The sequence below is a fragment of the Rhodnius prolixus genome, unplaced genomic scaffold (assembly GCF_049639745.1).
Source record: "Rhodnius prolixus isolate KJV_2025 unplaced genomic scaffold, Rpr scaffold_19, whole genome shotgun sequence".
Classification (NCBI taxonomy): Eukaryota; Metazoa; Arthropoda; class Insecta; order Hemiptera; family Reduviidae; genus Rhodnius; species Rhodnius prolixus.
Genome location: NW_027411584.1, coordinates 3,421,053 through 3,441,289, shown reverse-complemented (window position 1 = coordinate 3,441,289; position 20,237 = coordinate 3,421,053). Strand labels below are relative to the sequence as shown.

The 20,237-nt window shown below is 39.1% G+C and overlaps 1 long non-coding RNA gene across 1 annotated transcript in view; it reads right to left on the bottom strand.

Annotated features, from left to right (window-relative positions):
• Positions 1 to 20,237, bottom strand: part of LOC141448367 (uncharacterized) — a 40,286-nt gene that overhangs the window by 9,039 nt on the left and 11,010 nt on the right. The window contains exon 2 of the long non-coding RNA XR_012454978.1: positions 10,825 to 10,882. This is a non-coding gene — a long non-coding RNA (uncharacterized lncRNA). The remainder of the gene's footprint in view (positions 1 to 10,824; positions 10,883 to 20,237) is intronic.

Below are 20,237 nucleotides of genomic sequence, written 5' to 3'. Positions count from 1 at the left end.
CTCCATTTACTAAATGCTGTAATGGACAATCTCCTTGTCTTTATAATTTGGCTTTGATTAATTATGTACTGATTACAACTAAGTAAAGACTATCCGTAATTGCTAACAGACAACATCAAAATTCAAATGAAACCATTTAACGACCGACTAGATCTAGACCGGAAGTGACCAACCACTAATTTTACAAAAATTTGTTTATAAACACCAAAATAGAACTGATTGACTTAAAATCTAATAATGACCGAAAACCCATTTTTAAAATATCAGAATCAAAATAGAAGCAAATTACAAAATCTGGCACCACAAAAAGTTGTGAGTCAATTTGAATCAAATTACACCTACGAATCGTATTTTTGCGAAAGTGCACAATTTTCCTAACATGAAGTAAACTTTCCGAAAATATGCACAATCGTAGTACTCGTTTACTTCTACAATTACAGCACAATTGTAGTACTGGTTTGCTTCTACAATAGAGCACAATTGTAGTACTCGTTTACTTCCACAATTGTGCACAATTGTTATACTCGTTTACTTCTACAATTTTTTTACTTTGAAGGTGCTAAACTTTGGGAGTTTTGCATTTCCTTTATATTTCGATTTGCTGTATCTCCTGTCCTATTTTTTGAAATAGGATCTTTTCTAAATCTTTCTTAAATCAAGTATCTACGAAATATAGTTATAAGTTTTCAATCTAGGTGAGTATAATGAAATAATATTGCAGAAGCAACAGAGGCCCGGCTTGGTGGTTAAGCGAGAAGGATGGCAGGAGCACAGAGTGCTGCTCCATCCATTAGCAGTAGTTTATGTAAATAGCGGTATATAGTAGAATGATGAATGTGTGAAGCGAATGTATTTGTAGGTAAGAACGGAGAGTAAGTGATATTCTAGTGATAAGCACCTAGACGATGCTGGCTGTATGGCGGAAGCCAATGCCAAAAAAAGAAAACAAAAAAAAAAAAAAAAAGCAACAGAAGCATTATACTTAAGCATTATAATACGTCAATAAAAGAAAAAAATCTCTTAAGTAGAGTCTACTTCCGATTCCGGAATTTTAACCGCAAATTTCTAGTCTGACTCCGAGTGGGTGTATACAAGATTGAAGTTCCTGCGATCTTTAAAGTTTGCATACAGATGCACAAACATTTTTCGTAGATCACGTTCTATAGGCTCTCGAGGACCTAAACTCTGTTTCGTCTTCAAAACGGATGGAAGGCAACTTCAAAACGGATTTTTGCAGCCAGAAAACTCAGAAAAGTAAATCTGCAGGATTTAACTACCGGAAATAGAGTGAAAGAAGGGGAAAAGGACTCGAATCCTACAGCTTACAGGGATACCTGAATAAAGAACTCCACAAAATTTAAAGCAGGTTTATGTACAGTACATTTACCGTGGTCCATTTGTAAACAGTTTCTTCTGAAAGAGATAAGGTATCAGTTCATTTCCTTCTGGTTGGGGACAGTAACAAAGCGGGAACTGTGGCGTGCACAAAGAAGGGGGCCCGGCTTGGAGGAAATTGGAAAAAACAGAATGAGATCTTCCCTTCTGATGTGGGCGATACAGAGGCCGCGGTGGGGAAATGTCTTCATCAGGGTGGGCACCCTCTCTTCCCGAGACTACACGTGCACTCCTTCAGGACCTATCTCCCAAAGATAAGTAAATAACAACGCAACTAGTTCCTGCAAAAACCTCTGGTAGGAGATCTACTGGGCTCTCCAACAATGCCAGTTATTGTATTTTTGGCAAATGAATTTCCTTCATCGAATTCTTCATTGAAAAGTCGTTCTTGAAATTAATAATAAACGCAGGATGGGGGGTCACTTTAAATCAAGTTATCACAGCCCAAGAACTCGTAAGAATTCCTGGTGAGCTTAGGTCTTCTTAAGACAAGTGCACTACTTAAAGCTCCAGTACTATTCAATAATACACTTTTTTGCATTCGAAAGCTTTTGTTCCGTTGTTGTACATATTTACGCATGCGTATGAGCAATCTCTTCTGCATGATTAGTAGCAACTAAGTTCCGCCAGATTTCACTCACAAAGGAGTTACGGCTGAAACTGCGGAGCAGTATAAGAGACGTGAAATACAACTTGTAACTGAATTTATTACTACCTATGTATATTAAGTTCTGGAAGCTAATATTAGGTACTTGGGAACATGCAAGTAGAAAGGGCCGGAAGAACTTTCAACTAGAGGAGCAACCTTTAACATAATAACCTATCACTCCCTTCCTCTGTCTAGTTAGATTGTGCTGCAACCACCGCCCTTGATATACCTTTGGTCCTATGGCCACCAACCCCCCTACTGGAAGCTTGATCAAAGGGCATATGATTAGGGCAGTGTACAATGGATGCACTAAAACTAGGGATGGAACAAGCACACAGCAACTAACCTGCCCTTCTCTCAGCTAGCTGGAAGGGCCAAAGTTAGGAACATGCGCGGGACTTCCTATCAAATTCAAGGACCAAAATTCTAGGGCATGTTTTAGACATTAGGGTTTTACAATCCAGGGTTTAATAATCAATTACAATTTTCTACAAAACTTGCGAGTGTTTCCTAAATTAACTAAGTGTAGCGCCTTTTTATTACTAAACCTACCACGACCGGTCAATTGGCCGTTTTTTAAATTTGGTTTAAATTTTCTAATTACAGCGTCATCATACCGCCATTAAACTTCACGACTTTTCCTAAAATATGTACACAATTGTTTTCTTAATATTCACTTCTTTTCCTAATGTTTGATTTTTGAGAAAAATATATAGTCTGTCTTAACTACCGCGACCGGTCATTTGACCGGCTGAATATTTTCATTTTATTTACTTATTTTAATATTTTATTTTTTTTTGTAACAGAATTCTCTCGAAAACCCCATTTGATAATGCATTTATCGGATTATTGTTTGCATGTGGTGCACATGAGGCAAAAAATGTACGATATTGCCCTTTTCACTAGAACAAAAAATGGGGACGAGCATTCTTCTCAAACACTGCGAGCAGGAATGTATAGACGGAAATTTTGAGGATTATTCGAGTGGATCAAAGAAATCATCGTTTACAAATCGATAAATTTGCTTTGATTTCTAAATTTTGGAAGAAATTCGTAGAGAACTGTCAAAAACTGTTCTAACCAAGAGCATAGATCTCTTCCAAGGACATTTGTTCCCAACAAAGTCAAGATGCAGATTCACTCAGTGCATGCCAAACAAACCGGATAAATTTGGTATCAAATCTTGGCTAGCGGCGTTCGATGCAGCAATAAAAGGCTTTCCATTTTTTTGGGAAAACGTGAAAGCAGAGTACCTTCAGTTCCGCTTGGGGAAGTTTGTCGCTCTGAAATCAGCAGCAATATATAATATACAGTTCGTGGAAGAAATATAACCGTGGAAAATCTCGGAGATGGCCTCAAAAAAAATAGTTTTCAATATCCTAGGACTTAGCAGGAATAAATGCATGGATATTGTACACAAAAACTACCGGAAGTGAAATTTTAAGGCAAAACTTTGTATTACCATTGCAAAAAGCATGACAAATATTACTACACGAAGAAGTGGTCGGAAAATAGCCAAATAAGACACTGCAAAGGCAATAATAAGACTAAAAAATGCTGTCTAAACTATAAAAAATACGTATGCGGGAAATTTGCAACTGTGAAGCCTACTATTATAAAAAAAATGATGCAATAAAGAGTAAAATCTACGAGATTTATTTTTAAACAAAAGAAACTGCGCTTTTCCATTGTTAAATAATAATAAATATAATAAGAAATTTAAGTGATTTTAAAGTGCGGTCATTTGACCGTTCATGGTAGGACTAGTTATGCATAAATGTCGGTAGGTTTAGTGCTAATGTCTTAGAGTGCAATGTGAACCGGAAGTATTAGACAAGGTTGCAATACTTCCCTTAGCTGCTGCAGCAAAAGAGAGTGTAAAAATCCGTGTATTTCCGGTAAAAGCTTCCTCACATATTTACAAATTATCACGGCTAAACTGCATAAAAAAAAAAAAAAAAATGCAGTTATGCTCTTTTAGAATCCTAAACAATGTGCGAGCTCAAAATAAAATTCTGACAGAATATCCTCCCATAATTAAAGAGGTCTAAACAGGTTATGGTGAACAGTGAGGTAGGTTTTGTCTTTTTTTATTTCTAACCGGAACATGGTCTAGATTAAAAGCGTAATTTAAAGAGAGTCGTTCGCCCAGAGGGTTGTTGCACGATGTTCCCCATTCCTGGAGCCCTTGTATTCTCTTCTCTTCTTTTATTCGGAATAATAAAAAAAAAAGGGAAGATCTATATCTAAATAAAAGGGCGTACAATGATTTCCCTGTATCCCAGTAGAGACCGCTTTGTTCGCGGTACCTCCTCCTCCCGCGACTGCCTTGACACCGTCCTCATTAGTGTTCTCCTATTCCCCAGTCTGCTTCATGCTGTTTGTTCTGGTTTTTTTTTCTTTTCTTTTAGTCTCTCCTTTTTGATGAATTTTGCATCTTCTTCATTTTCGTAAACGTTCGGTGTAACTCACACGATTTCTCTCACTCTGTGTCTCTCTCTCTGTCTCTCTCATTACCTCTCCCCCTCTGACTCTCTCTCTGTCTGCCTCTGTCTCTCTTATCTCTCTCATTCCCTCTCACTCTCTCTCACACAGTCTCTCTCTCTCACTGTCACTCTCTCTCTGTCTCTCTCCACTCCCTCTCTCTCTGTCTCTCTCCACTCCCTCTCTCTCTCCTTCTCCCTCTGACTATCACACTCTGTCTCTCTCTCTCTCTCAGTCTCTCTCTTTGTCTCTCTATGTTACTTTAATAATTTTAGTGGCGTCCACTCAATATAGATAACTTTAGCGTCATAGTTCAGAATTCCGATCCCACTCAGACAATCCCTTAAGACTCAAACCCAAACTCCCTAGAGTTCTGGCTTACAAAATGGCGGATTAAAGTTAACCTCAACAAAAGTTAAAACATGACTTCCGGTGAAAATTAAAAAAAAAAAAAAAAAACTACCCGAATGCAATAATGATCTTTGGCTATTTGCTTTATGCGAACTGTTGAGAGGTAATGTTTTAAATAAATTTGTTTAGCACAGGAAAAACCCGGAAGCAATGAATTTTGAGTGGAGGAATTGTGAGGAGATTGGCCGGAAGCCAAAGACAGGAAGGAGACTAAAAAAGAAAAAAAGGTTACTCATCGCCTTAAGAGCTCTCCACAACTCTTATGGAGAGAGGTCTTGATAAGCATGGCAAGATCAGATGACAGCACTCTAGAGAGTTTAGCCTGGATTCTCTTAAGCACGGAAATGAATGTCTTGCAATTTGTCTCCCACTTTAACACGTTCAAATTTTCTTTGCGAGGATTATTCTCAGTAAGATTAGGGGGTTTGCGTAAAACCCGACTTAAAGTAGGACCACTTTCAAGAATCGCTAATTGTTTTGTAGGCTTTTGTGGTTTCTTAAGACTTAACAAGTTTTTTTGTTTATTTATTTAAGTAGCCTCTTGCGATTGCCTCGCGTCCCCCTCGTAGGGCGTAAACCAAAATTTATAAGCCACAGTTCTAGACCTTGGGCTAGGGCCTAAATATCTGTGAAATTTCCTATCAATTATATTCCTTTTCCTTCAAGCAACAGTATTAAGCAACACCGATGATCCCGTTCCGGAAAATCTTGGTCATACCCCCAAAATGCCAAAGAACTACCTTAGCCCGAAAACCTGCGCAATCAAGCTCCATCCAGGCCAGTATGTACCTGAGTCTGGACCTAAAAGAATATCAGCACAAAGTTAAGCTAATCTGTTCTTCCGGAATTCCTTGAAGATAACCTCTCTCGAACTATCTGACACAGAAAGGATAGCAAGATCTTTAAACCAAGACTGAGACAAAATCTCCCCAAGGAAGAACATAATTACAAGGTTCCCGTTCTAATTAATAAAAAATTTAAACTCATCAAGTTATTCATTCAGTAAATAATAAAGTACCTAACTTCAGGAAGGAAACTCAGTTTAGAGAGGCCGTAGCCAATAGAGAGGTGCTTTGCGGCTACAGCAGGAAACCGCTAAGTATTGACTTCACACACATACAAAGCCCAATTTCCGGTCCGAAATTTCCATTGTTCTAACCGGACCTCCTATCGTAAAGGATCTCTTTACAGACCGCAGTCCCGGAGAGGGACTGTATCACAATGCTGTTATTCTTAGAGGACATAAATCTGTTTATTACCTTCTGTTCTTAAGAAAATTGAGATCGGGTCATCATTTTCTTGGAAACACTTTCCCGGAAAAGTGTTTTTTTTCTTGGTTTAAGATCCACTTCATTGACTTAAATCAATAAATTCAAACACTTCGCCTGAGTAGTGTGTCCTCATCAGTGATTTAGAGAATTGCTATGTACCAGCTGTACAATATGTGTGTGGAGGTTATATTCCTTTGGTGGTTGCAATCAAGTGAGTGCAATGAGTTTGATACTGTGATTTTATAAATTACTAGCAAAAAAAATCCTTTATTTAATTTGGATAATAGTGAAAATAGGCTGAACCAGGATACAGGGAAAGACCCTATGATTGTAGGAGCTATAATGAAATTACCTGGACGCCATTTCTCCCTCTCGCTTTTGCCCCCCTCGTCAAAGCACCTGATGTATACCTGGAAAGAGAGCTAATGTGCACATAGTCTCTCACTAAAACATAACCTTCCCGAGAAAGATCCAAAACATAACCTTCCCGAAAAAGATCCAAAACATAACCTTCCCGTGAAACATCCAAAACCTATCCTTATCAGGGAAGTGGAGGATGATAATGCAGGCAGGCCCCAGTTGGTATTTTAGCAACATACAGAGCTCCTAGTTAAGCCCACACACAAGGACTTCTCTAGAGCGCGGCCATGATTGGAAAACCCCTTTTAGCAATCCTGCTATTTGCTCAAATCCCTGTCCAGTTTATTTTCCATCTCGCAGAACTAAATCCATTTTCATGTATAACCAATTCTGTAATTTCTCTCTCTCTCTCACTCTCTGCGCGCGCACATTGTTCGCCTCATTTCCGGAAAGTGTGTTCTTCCGCTCTACGATTTCATCTCCCCATTTTCCCCAAGATATCAACTTTGATGAAAACTTCATTTATTTACTTTTCACCTTCTCCTACTATTAGTAAGGAAAATTCAGCGACATTGATTTGTTTTTCTAATTATTTAAAACTAAAAATAAAATGGTAAACAGTATCTGATTACTCACATCAATTACTATCATTTCGATACCACGAACGAGTGCAGTGCGAGACAGTAAAACGGAAGTAAAGTCGAAATCACTACGCCAACCAGATTAATCTAATACTAATAATAGATATAAGCACGAAACCTGTCAGTGATACGATAAAGATATGTTGTTACTATTTGATCATGGCTGGAGACTGTGCACTCTGTACCAATATCACGTAAGATTAAATTTACTTGAGATACCCATTCTGACGTCAGTAAACTTAATAAATAAATTGAAAATAAATAAATGAAACATAACAAAAAAAGAAATACATAATAAATTGTAACAAGGTGAAATATTCGATCTAATACAGATGTCCGGAAGTAAATGCAGGAAAGGATTGTTGAATGGTGAATTTCCCCAATAAAGTTGATCTCCCAGGGGATAAAGGAGTTTGGACCAGGATAAGTTTGATTCTGATTATTTATGTCCACCCTCTGAGGATACGCCAACTGGGAATAAAATGGAATACCCGCCAAAAAAAAGGGACTCTAGGAACGGGGAGCGGAGACATATCGATTCTTGTTCGTGTATAAAAAAAAGGGTAAGAATATCTCTTATTTACCGGAAACGGAAGAGGTAAAATGGTAAATAGGGACCAACTAGAGGGTTGAGTTACTTTAAGCGAGGAGAGTATTTATCGAGGAATGGAGTAAATAGAGGGTGAAAGGAATTATGTTGGGCAGATAACCAGGAGCAAGGAGGAGAGAGAGGATCTTCTTTAACTGGGGCAGCCAGGGCCCATCTTGGGCAGTTTGCATGGTCTCTAAATCAAATATTGGTACTGACAGTATAAGGATCTTATGTAACAACCTTTTTTGCAGGAGCTCAGAGCAAAGAAAGAGTAAATACAAAATGGAGACCGATTTTTTTTTTTTCTTGCAGATGTTAGAGGTTTCATTTTAATTTGGGAAGGTAACACCCTCTACAGATCCATGCACTGGTTGATCCTCTTTAAGAAACCACCACCATTTCTTTTATACAATTACGAACATGGAAGGAACTGGCATATTTACAGTCTTACCAAAAATTTTCAACAATTACCGGAAATATGACGATTTAAATGAATACGAAAAGATTAGGATTAGAAGAGGGATCGCGCAACCTTCCGTGACCAAAGCGGCCACTTTTTGACTGTTTTGTCAGGCGGGGGCCATTTAGGTGCCCCTGGATTTACCAATTATCATTATTTCTTTAGTAAATGATCTTAACTAGTAGGCCTAAAGGAAGTAAGGACCAAGGGAAACCAATCTAACTGGTACTCTACCAATAGGCCTCTAAATCAAACTTTCCTAGCGAAAAGTGTCACATTTCCTGTGAGGAATTGTAGACTACCACGAGTACGATGAATATACGACGTTAAAAGGAAATCGCCATAGACATTTTCCGGAAAACCTTTGAAAAAATGGGAAAAAACTTTCAGTAAAATGGTACTTCCGGTATAGGGAGGAAATAAGTCGCTCCGTTACAAACGGAACCGCTGTAGGGACCAATCTAATCATATCTTTCTACCACAGGATATTTCCGGTAAAACCTCTTGAAAAGAAAATCAAGAAAACTGAATTTCCTTCTTGATGAAACCCCCTCTGACATTAAGGCCACTAAGAATTGCAAATTTTTTTAATTTTAAAAGAAAAAAGAAAAATGAAGAAAACCACATTTCCCACCTTCCCCAGTCTAGCCTACCACAAAAACTTTTGCGGGGAAAACTAAATGAAAAGCTAGAAAATGTAAGAAACACTTGTAAAACTAGCATTAACTTTTCGCATATCTTTTTCTGCTTTTCTTGACGGAGGAGGGGATGGCAATAAATTGCCGAACTTTAGCCAAGTTAATATTTCCCGTAGAATTTTCCACACTTTTCCGCAACGCTGTTGCTGGGAAATTAAAAAAAAGTGTAGCCAAAAAGAAAAGTGAAGAACTATTGGAAGAAAAAAAAACTTTTAACGCTATCTACCGGATGTTGCATAGATAGCAAATTACGTGTACTTACACAATAACTGCAAACATTACGTACACTTGTACGTACTACAATTTGAAAATTTATGATGTCACCAATTTTTTTAAAAATGTTTTTTGGTTAAAATTTCAGAGTAGGGTTTTCTCTCTATCGTTAAAGTCACTTTCAGTTCGCGGGTCCAATGAACGTCACTAATTAACCCTCATGAAGAAGAAGAAGACATCATCACTTCATTGCTATCTCGCCAACTTACGTCACTGAAAAAATTATTCTAGGCTGGCCTGCAGATTCAGTTTCAGATTGGGCGGCCTCAAGGCCTATGCCACTGCGCCCCCTTTGGATCTATTGTGGCTCCCCTCACTCTAGAGCTCACCCTCCAGACCTGTCCTTTTTAATCAGACTCTTAATTCTGGGAGAGCGACTCCTGGGTAAAGCTCCTCAGGCCTTGGTTTTTCCTCCCCGATAAGTAACATTCTCAGCCAGACGAGCCCCTCACACTGACACAACACGTGCAGTGCCCGTTTCCTCCTCCTCCTCCTGACAGAACCTATAAAAGGTTCATCTGCTAGGCCCTTGCAATTCCTGAGCCTGCAGTGGCCAGTTTAATTGGCCCTACAATCATCCTTATAGCCCCACACGGTCTTGAGGGATTAATTCTGCAGTCAGTTAGACTGGCCTTATAAACAAATCAATAATTCATCAATGCCATAATTCTTTATTGAGTTCAAGGGCCTAATTTTATCCCTTTTTTTTTATAAGAATGCTTTGAGGAATACTGGCTCGTCAAGAACTAGTCCACGATTCAGTCATACGAATGTAGGGAATCAGTTGCATTCAAGTTCGCGTATTCCAGAATGAACTTAAATCGGTTATTACATATTTCTATAAGCTGGGAATTTTCATTCAGCTTAGTTCACTCATTAGGGATGGAAAAAATCACCCTTGATTTTCCCTCAAAGTGACAAATAAAAGGAAAGAAATACAAAGCGAGAAAAACCCTATGGCGAAGAAAAAGGTGGTACTTAAAAGGTACTTAATTAGGCTTCCTGTTTATATGTGAGCTAAAAGGGCCGCCGGGGAAATTCTAGTCCAGGAAAAATCTTTAAATTAGTTCGAGAGGGTTTTCTTTTTCTCCAGCTTAATGTCCCTTACACGTCAAAAGAGGAAAATGGGTATTGCATTGGGCAGGTTTTCGTTTTTGAATTTTCTTAAAGTACCACTGAATACGAAAGAGTGATTTTTATATTTTTTTCATGAGTAAAGTTGATTTACTCATGCTGAAATGGTACTGTGAGCATGATTAGCATGTCATATCTTAAAAGACGAAAAATTCATAGTTGAAAGATAATATTTCGCATTAGCGCCAACCAAAGAATACCACAATAACAATTTTGTCAAAATTGGTCCACCGGAAATACTACTTTGATGAATTTTCTTTTAGTTATCAAGATTTTCTCCAAAATGGCTCCCCAATTTCCCTTTAACTTTGTGTTGTGGATCTACAACTTATATTTGGAACAGTTCCTCCAGTAAAATTCTATTGGGATCACAGTGCTGTCTCTTACTGGAGTAAGGGATAGAGCGATAAATAACGAAGGATTCAGCTGGAAAAGAAAGTTCGACTGGGAACTTACCTGTCTGATTTTGGGATCAACAGCTACAGTTCACCTTCCATCTGGTGCAGTAAAACACCTGGAACACACAAAGCTAATTAGTGCCATTGCCATTTAATTATTGAACACAGAATTTCTAATAAAAGTAGAAGAAAATATAGGAAACTGTCCAAATAGACGACGCCAAAAAAATTCTCCACTTTGGACGGTTTAACACCAACGGAAGTTCATCTTAAGTTGGTGAAGATTTATAAGGAACCTTCTTCTCTGTTTACGATGTCGAAGAATTGGGAGGCCAAATTTAAATGTGGGTTCTACTTCACTCGAAGACAATGGACGAGAAGGATTGCGTTGAATTACGTGTCCAGGTGTAAACTTGGAGAAGATGCACAATACAGTTGCTTGGATGATCGATGAATGAAATGGATGATCCTATAGGCACATTAGCACTTCTACATCGAGGATTAGATATGAGGTCACTTTAGGACAAGATGATGATCAAAATATCAAATACGAAAACTAATTCCTTTGCAAGGGTCGCGTAGTTGGGTCACTTTTACCAAGCAGTCACGTCAAAGTTTCCCAGCAGAACCGCAAATAGCTTTTTAGCTGATTTGTGAGTGAAATCCGAAAACAGGAAATAGGACAGCAATTTTATGGAATTAAAATATCAACAAGTTTCAACCATTATCCCGGAAATTTATTTTTTAATGATTTCATTACACTTCCTAGTCTATTTACCCTCCACCCCCTTAATGCTTTTCAGGATCGATTCGTTGGGGTGGGAGATTCTTCAACAGGACCAACTTCCTTCCTTTACATTGTGGGCGAACAAAATTTTTAAGAAAAATCTGTTTTAATCGAGAACTTTATCGATTTTTCAGGGAACATTAAAATAAATAATTAAAAAATAATCTATAGCTATGTTTTATCAGAATACAAACGGGAGCAAGACCCACAACTATTTGATAGTAAATTATGGTACATACAAGCAGTTATCTACAGTTCCAAGTACCTACAGTTTGCCCGTAATCAAGCAACAGTCACGCATCTGACGTACATAGTTATCCTACATACAGAGGAGGAAATGACATCATCAAAAATACGGACAGCGCCGTCTTAAGAAAAAAAACTATTGTATTTGCTACTGTCACTTGTACTGCAGCATAACAATGCCACCAATATATTGCATTAGTTTTTATGCATGCGTTACTACATTACTGGTACCACCGGAAATACAAGATTCGAAGAAGTAAAATGAAACAGTCTAGAACATGGTCTCTGTGTGCGTGTTTGTAGGTATTTCTCAAAATCGCAATCTGCTTTCTCACCACGTTAGTTTCTCTATCGATGTTACGAGAAAAAAAATAGAAAATCTGGTTAGGGGTACTATCGTTTTTTTTTTGAGGGGGTACCATCGATTTTGGAGAAACTCGAACAGCAAATTGAAAGTGAAAAAGCCAGGTACTAGAGTTATTCAATTTCCCATGAGAGAAGGAGGAAAAAGCAATGTAAGCTGTGGAGAAACGGAAGTACCGCTATAGTGCTGATGGTAATTTCCCAAACGGTAATCATCATCATCATCATAATGGCAGTGGAGGGGGTAATTTTCCGGTAATTCTGTGCAGATTAAACGAGCGTTTTGTTTCTACTGTTAGCGCTTGCATAGCGTTTGCTGTAGTAGTACGGCAGTTTGCTGTAATGGCCACCAAAAAAAAGAGGGCACTTTTCTGGCGAAGAACGGGATCACTTAACTGATTTTAGGGCTGGATAAGCTTCTATCCCCACTTTTTTTCAGCAGGAGATGAGTCCCTGTTTTCAGTACTTTTAGCAGTAATACCCTCATGGCTTTAAGTGTTACATTATTAAAACGGCTGATCTCCACAGCCAAATGTATTAAACGGAAGGTTACAATATTTCCCTCCCCTTACAGTCCTAGGGATTCTTCCTGAAGGTACTGTAATCCCGTCAGATTTTTTCTTTTTTGAGTTTTCAGCGGAAGAATCACTTTTGAATCCCGAGATTCCCAAAAAAAAGTGGTTCTTTTTTATGGAGCGAGAATTTCTATGGGGAGATAAAGCACAAAATCTCTTTTAGGTGGAGCTTGCAGTGAAATTGGACGTCTTAGAGGACCAGCATCTGAAGACGCTAGGACCTAGGACTTGATAGCACCAGCTGATTACGTGAGAAGATAGGGGGGAAACTCCAATTTCCACCTCCTAGCCCCCTATCGTCCAGAAGATTTGTGACCTGGAAGGTTGCCCTCACTAGAACCCTCCTCTTTTCGTAAATTTGTCAAAATTAGCTTGCAGAATTACAGCCAACAAACTTCCTGAGTAATTCAAACTTAAGATATATTTAGAAACAAATATTTCGATTCCTGACACAATGAAATATTCAAGGCCATAGCCAACCAGATTGAAACAAATCACTAGAAGAAGTTTTCATGTTTCCTCCACCCATTTAAATCTTCTCAGAAGGGTGAAGAAACACATATCTGATTTCAGTTTGTCCAAACTTTATCTATCGGCTTACCAAAAGAGTTTCAACCCCTTATATGTCTAGATGGCTATCATCCACTGAGAAAGGGATGCTGAATACCCATCTGGTACAGCAGTGTTGATAGGGAGGATGTAGGCCCAGAAATGGTGAAGGAGGCAACTACTCACAGTAGGGAGCAAAGTCAGATCTAGTTACGGTCTGTACATCCCGCAGAAGGAATAAAGGGGACTAGTGAGAGCAAAAGAGAGGGAAGAAGAATAGAGAGAGAGTCGAAGTACCACGTGACACCAGGGAGGGGACCAGCACTGCCGCAGGACTGATAACAAACCTCTGGCAGATCTCCCTCCTCCTAGACTAAAGGAAGAACCCCAAGTTCTCCTTACCAACTCTCCCCAGCTTCACAGAGGGGAAGAAGGATGTTCCAGGGAGTGGCTGCCAGCAAGCAACTTCTGGGTCTAGAGCAACCATCTAACAGTATTCACACTCAAACATCAAAATTCATCAAAATCATTGTTCAAAGAAAAGTTATACCTTATACACGGGTTGAAGGAAATTGCTAGCAGGTTAGAAGCGTAAATGAGACAAGAGATCATTAACTTTAAGCTTTATACGATTTACTTCAATCAGTGTTCTCTGATCGAGAAACAAAGCAAACAGTAGCAATGGGGCCACCCCGATAAAATAGAATTCTGTTAAGGTTGGAATACATAATAATTTGAGGTGATAATACACAACAGACATCACAAATATTAAAGTAAATGATTTGTATATTACAATATATTCTATTAATAATTAGAATAATTGAGCTAATATACTATTAGCTAATTATGAATAAGTATGAGTTAAGGGTTTGAGTTTTGAATAGTTGTGAGCGTGGTTTTCTTTAATTGATTCCCAGGATCTGAAAAGAAGAGGTAACTGATTTCCCCCACTCTTTCAAAACTCATACTCCTTTACTTCCTGCTAGACTGATAGTCTACATGCTCGGAATTGAGGTTACATATCAAAGCAATTAAACTATACAGGGTTAGAACCCGTGAATCATATAGAGTCTACGAGGTGTGGCAATTAAATAACAAGACTATTGCTGTAAAACATTTTATTTTAAATTTATATATATTTAGTTATTATCACCTTCAATATACACCCCTCCCCTAACCCTATAACGCTCCATGCGAATTTACCCATTGTTCTGAAACAGTACTGGAAGTCTTTTTCTGTGAGCTCCTGCATGACGCGTGCCGCTTTTTCTTTCACAGCTTCAACGGACTGAAATCGTGTTCCTTTTAATGCAGATTCGACTTTGGGGAACAGATAAAAGTCACATGGGGCCAGGTCAGGCGAATAAGGCGGATGGCCTAAAACTGGGATGTTGTACTTCGCTACAAAACGTCTTGACATACAATGCAGGATGAGCTGGCGCGTTGTCTTGATGGAGAACCCCGAGACTTGTTCTTTCACAAAGCAAGCACCTCACGGTAGTAATTAATTATAATCGATATTTTCATTCGTTTTGGATGTAGAAGGGCGATCCGGGCGATCATCATCTCCGACGTCTTCTCGGCCATCTTGGAAACGCTTGAACCACTCAAAAACCTTGCGCACTTGATAAACATTCATCGCCATAAACTTCTCTTAATAAAAGATAAGTTTCAGTAGCGGTTTTACCCAGTTTCATGTGAAATTTCACGACAATTCGTTGCTCTACTACATGTGTAGTATCATGTTTTCGGCAAAACGGAAACTAACACCTCTTACTCAAACCAGTCAGGTTCCGGTCAGACTGATTTCTCTACAAACACGTGAGACGCTGCAATCGAAAGAGAAGGCTTTACGCTGCACAGTTGCCGGACAGTTAAGATTTGGCGCATGCATAGTTCTTCTGTAGCAGCATCAGTCTGGTTATTTAATAGCCACACCTCGTATACTTTAAAGGAGAGCTTAGCTTCACTCTTCCGTCAGAACCCCTGGGAAATGTTTCGAAGACAACAATCAAAACACCAATTTGTAAAAAAAAACTCGTTAAAAACAATATATTTCCAGTGTAAATTCGAAAAGGATTATCTACCACTTCCGCACGGTACAGGAAGTAAACATTAATCATTGTTTCCTGCCAACATAACAGTTTCCCAACGATATCGGTAAATTTGATTTATGTTTGCTTAGTAGTTATGAATGAAATCTATCGATATTTCTAGCATTATAATGAGATATATAGAACCCTCTGATAGAACGACCCAAGAGAGAGATGCGGAATAATTTGCCATGTAACCATACGGCGTATGGCGCCAGATGTACATGTTGCCTTGTCCAAATCGGCGGGGACAGGCGCCGTTTACATTCAGAGAACACATGGAGATGTAGCAGTATGTATTAGTTTAGAAGGCCCGCCCGCCATGTAGACTGTCTACATGAACACAGACCTACTGGGAGCCTCTAGATCGCACTGTTGGTGACCTTTACACTCAGTACAAGTCGGGTGACGTCAGCTGAGCGCTGCCCCCAAACTGCTATATGGTGCCCATCGTCGGGTCGATATTACGATACTACTAGTCTCCTCTCTGTCACACCTACCCACACCCACAGTCTCCTACAACTTCAGGTTGACACCTGCTCCAGTAAAGTGTTCCCACAGCAGCAAGCTTCGGCCCTCTAGTAAAAGTTAGCCCAACTCTCCACCGGCCGTCTATCAAGTAACGCTCCCTAAGGGGTCTTTACTTCAATCATTCTTCAAGTGCAGTATCCAGTTTTTCCGCTAAAGTAAAAGCTCTTCCTCCGTTGGCTAAAAAAAGATGATGAAGGAAGGGCCATTTAGAGGGGGGATTCAAAGTAAAGGAGGAAGTGGAAGTGAGCCTTCAGTTTACACGAAGATACGGCCTTCAGGTGTTCACCAACTTTTGATGAACTTCCTACAGAGATGGAGAAGAATTTCTGGCGTTCACGACGCATCTGATAAAGAGTCTGATGAAAAGAAAAACCATGACGTTAGAGCAACGCAACGTCAAACAACACGTTAGAGCAACGCAACGTCAAACAATACGTTAGAGCAACGCGTGTTAGAGCAACGCAACGTCAAACAACACGTTAGAGCAACGCATGTTAGAGCAACGCATGTTAGAGCAACGCAACGTCAAACAACACGTTAGAGCAACGCAACGCCAAACAACACGTTAGAGCAACGCAACGTCAAACCACATGTTAGAGCAACGCAACGTCAAACCACACGTTAGAGCAACGCAACGCCAAACAACACGTTAGATCAAACTTATGTGGTGCCAAATAACAAAAGAAAATCCAACTCAATTGGCCTAAAGAAAAATAAAACGTGCCCAGGGAAAAATTGATTACGACTTAATTTATACCTTGAAAGCAACTCAGCTGATAAAACTGGGTTGCCAAAGCCTCTATTAAAATTCAGCAGAAATAACATTAGACTAGCATTTCTAGAACTGAATTATACAAAAGTTAAGGCAGTTAACGACAGATTTGTTTTTACAAACGTTAATTCGTGTAAAACTCTTGAGGAGAAAAGTTTGTACTTCAGTGGAAAAGTTTTCCTTTTTGATTCTTCCACTTTACTTTAGGTATTAATGTATTCACTAGAGCAGCAGAGGTATGGATGGGAGCTGTACTAGGAGGACTTTGGGAACTATTGAAGTTTTACTAAACTGGAGGTAGACTTTGGGAGATCGAATCTTACTTTTGGGGGAACAAACAACTTCTGTCGTGAACACTAGGGAAGACACGATTAAAGGCGTTGAGAGGTTTGTGGAGGATATTTCCCTCAAATTATCATTTTGGGGTTACGTTTGGCCTCCTTATCACTTGCTCAACTTTGCGGGGATTAGACTGCTTACAGGAAGTCTTTCAAATCGGGAAATAACTCTTCATGAATGAGGTTTTCACTTTTTCTTTTCATTATCAGATTTTCTTCTTCATAGATATCTTTTTCATTTCGTAAAAACCAAGTCTGCACGAATTCACTCCCAGATGAGCAATTACGAAGGATGTAATATTTAGCAAACACACGCAAAAACAAGTGTGTGTGGGTGCAAGAGAGAGAGATAGAGACAATCAAGCCACTCATGCAGCTACATACATACAGGAAGTCCCCGCCAAAAAAAACACACAGGAAGCTATTATATACGCGCTTTAATCCAAACAAGGAAAACACGCGGCTTTATCTCTACACTGGCGAAATTCATTTACAGTTCATTGCAATTGTTTTTTTTTAAAGCTCTATGAGTGGGGTTGCTACGACAACCTGAAAATGAAAAAAATAAAAAATGTTTACATCTAGGCTGCAGTGGCCCAGCGCGGAAGTCTCCACTAGCATTGTTTTTATAAAAACATTTCCGGCTATTAGTCAAATGGAGTGTTAAAAAAACTGTGGTTATTTTTAAGACCCAGCTCTGTGTTTGTTGCCGACTGGCTGTCTAACATTTTTGAAGCTGTTCAGAACACAGTTTTGGTGTAACCATACTCAAGGCTATCTATCTGTTATGGCAATTATCGTAACTATGTTGTTATAAATAGGTAAGTGACGTCATAAAACTAGGACTAACACATATACATCTTCATGCAGAAGAGAGGGCGGCGGCAGTCCTGAGGAGTTTTGTTAACCTCAAGCACATATGGTATTCTATCGATTTATTCTGCAAATCGATATACGTTATCGAATTTTCACAAGTGATTTGTCACAGTTCTCTGGAAAACTTCTAAACCAACCCTGACCATCCTCGGTATGTCTCCCAAAAACGAACTAATAGTTCCAATCTCGCCTCATCTATTTGTCCTTCGAGAAGGTTTTTACCGGAAGACTGTTTTCTTTCAATTTTATTAGTTCATTTTATGGATTATCTTTTCAGTAATTTTGCTTATCGTATAAATTATTTTTATTTGCTTCAACTAACATTCGAGGTCACCTTTTAATCTAAATAGATTTTTAAAAAAACATCCAAATATGAAAATATTTCCGGGTAAACCTAACCTAACCTAATTTTTATCCTAAGCCTTGGTTCTGTATAGATTTATTTAAATATATTATACAATATAAAGAATTTTAACAAGTTTTAAGACTAGTCTTAAATAAGATTAGTGTAGTTCAGTTGAGGTTCGAGCTGAAGGCTCAACCGAGTCGAGCTTTGACGTGAGCCTTTACGGCTCGAGCCTTATAGCCCTTGAAGCTGGAGCTGGTGAAGCTCAAGTTGGAGGAGGCTCACAAACCTGGAGTTGAAGGCTCCTCTCAAAGTGCAAGCCTTTTTTAAATTCTTAAGGAATGACGGAGTAATCAATGAACAGCGAACATATTCAAAAATTATTGTATTCATTTATTCAAAAAATATGTTTGAAAAATTCATTAGCTGCTATAACTTGATTTTATTTTAAGAAATGAATTTATTAATTAGTACAAAATACTTCATATAAAAAAAAAAGCTCGAGCCTTTTAAGTCGAGCTTTGGAGGCTCACCGAGCTCTCTGTGAGGTTTCAGCTCGAGCTCTCTGACTCGAGCCACCCGCTGAGCCCTAAGAGTTCGAGCGCTCTAGGCTCGAACCTTATAGCCTTATAGGCTCAGCTCTTGAACAACACTAAATTAGATGGCTCTGCAAAAAAAAAAAAAAAGCCCAAAGAGCAGATTAAGGAGTAACATGTTTATGAGACTGCCAAGTTAAAAGGGAAATTTGTCCCGGAAAATTGTCAAGTCTCAGTGAAAGTGTTGTTTAAAGCTAAAATGTTGGCTAACCTGTTTCCTGCAACCGTCTGACCAGTTAGTTACTCTCAAGTTATATAGTAAGGGTTTTGTTTTTCCTCTTCTAAATTTCAAGGAAAACCAGCCCTAAAGAGCCCTAAAAACAGCTGATTTAATTAAACCACAGTTTGGAATAAAAGTTTTATGGCCGAGTTAAAGTTAGACGATGAAACAAGTAGTGGGGGAAAAAGCGGAATGGAATTTTAGTAGCCCTGAGTAAAGTTCTTTCCTTTCTGCTTAGGCATGAGCGAGAGAGAGCGCAAGGGAAGTTGCAGTTACGATGAACAATACAAAGAAGTTCATCATGCAGAGTCTTAATAAAGTACAAGGAAGCTGGGAAACGGCGAGCAAATCCTACTTGTCCAGCCTCCTTCCAGGAAATCCTCCTCCAAGCAGAATACTTGTTTTTTTTTTTTACTTCCTCTTAATAAAAGAGCTTTGAAACAGAGAGACCATTCGCTTAGCACACTTTTTCGTATTCAGAGAACATCCGGTGGCAACTTGATCGCTACAGTTCCACTCACGGCAACTAACAGGAAGTTGATTACAAGTATTAGGGACCTGCTCAGCTGTTCTTACCGGAAAAATCCTCCCTTCTCAGAAGTACGAGGTGTGGCTATTAAATAACGAGACTGATGTTGCTACAGAAGAACTATGCATGCGCCAAATCCTAACTATCAGACAGCTGTGCAGCGTAAAGCCTCTTCTCTTTCGATTGTGCAGCGTCTCACGCGTTTTTGTAGAGAAATCTGTCTGACCGGAACCGTCGTTTGTGTAAGAGGTGTTAGTTTCCGTTTTGCCGAAAACATGGTACTACACAATGTTTTTGCCAAACCGCTACTGAAACGTATCTCTTATTAAAAGAAGTTTATGGCGATGAATGTTAATCATGTGCGCGAGTTTTATGAGTGGTTCAAGCGTTTCCAAGATGGCCGAGAAAACGTCGGAGATGATGACCACCCGGGTCGCCCTTCCACATCCAAAACGGATGAAAATATCCGATTATAATTAATCAACATTACTACCGGTGAGGTGCTTGCTCAACTCCGTGTTAAGAGTAAGGAAAAAATGACCCGATTTGTGGAAGAACAAGTCACGGGGTACTCTCCATCAAGACAACGCGCCCGGCTCACACTGCATTGTCTGTCAAGACGACGTTTCTAGCCAAGTACAACATCCCAG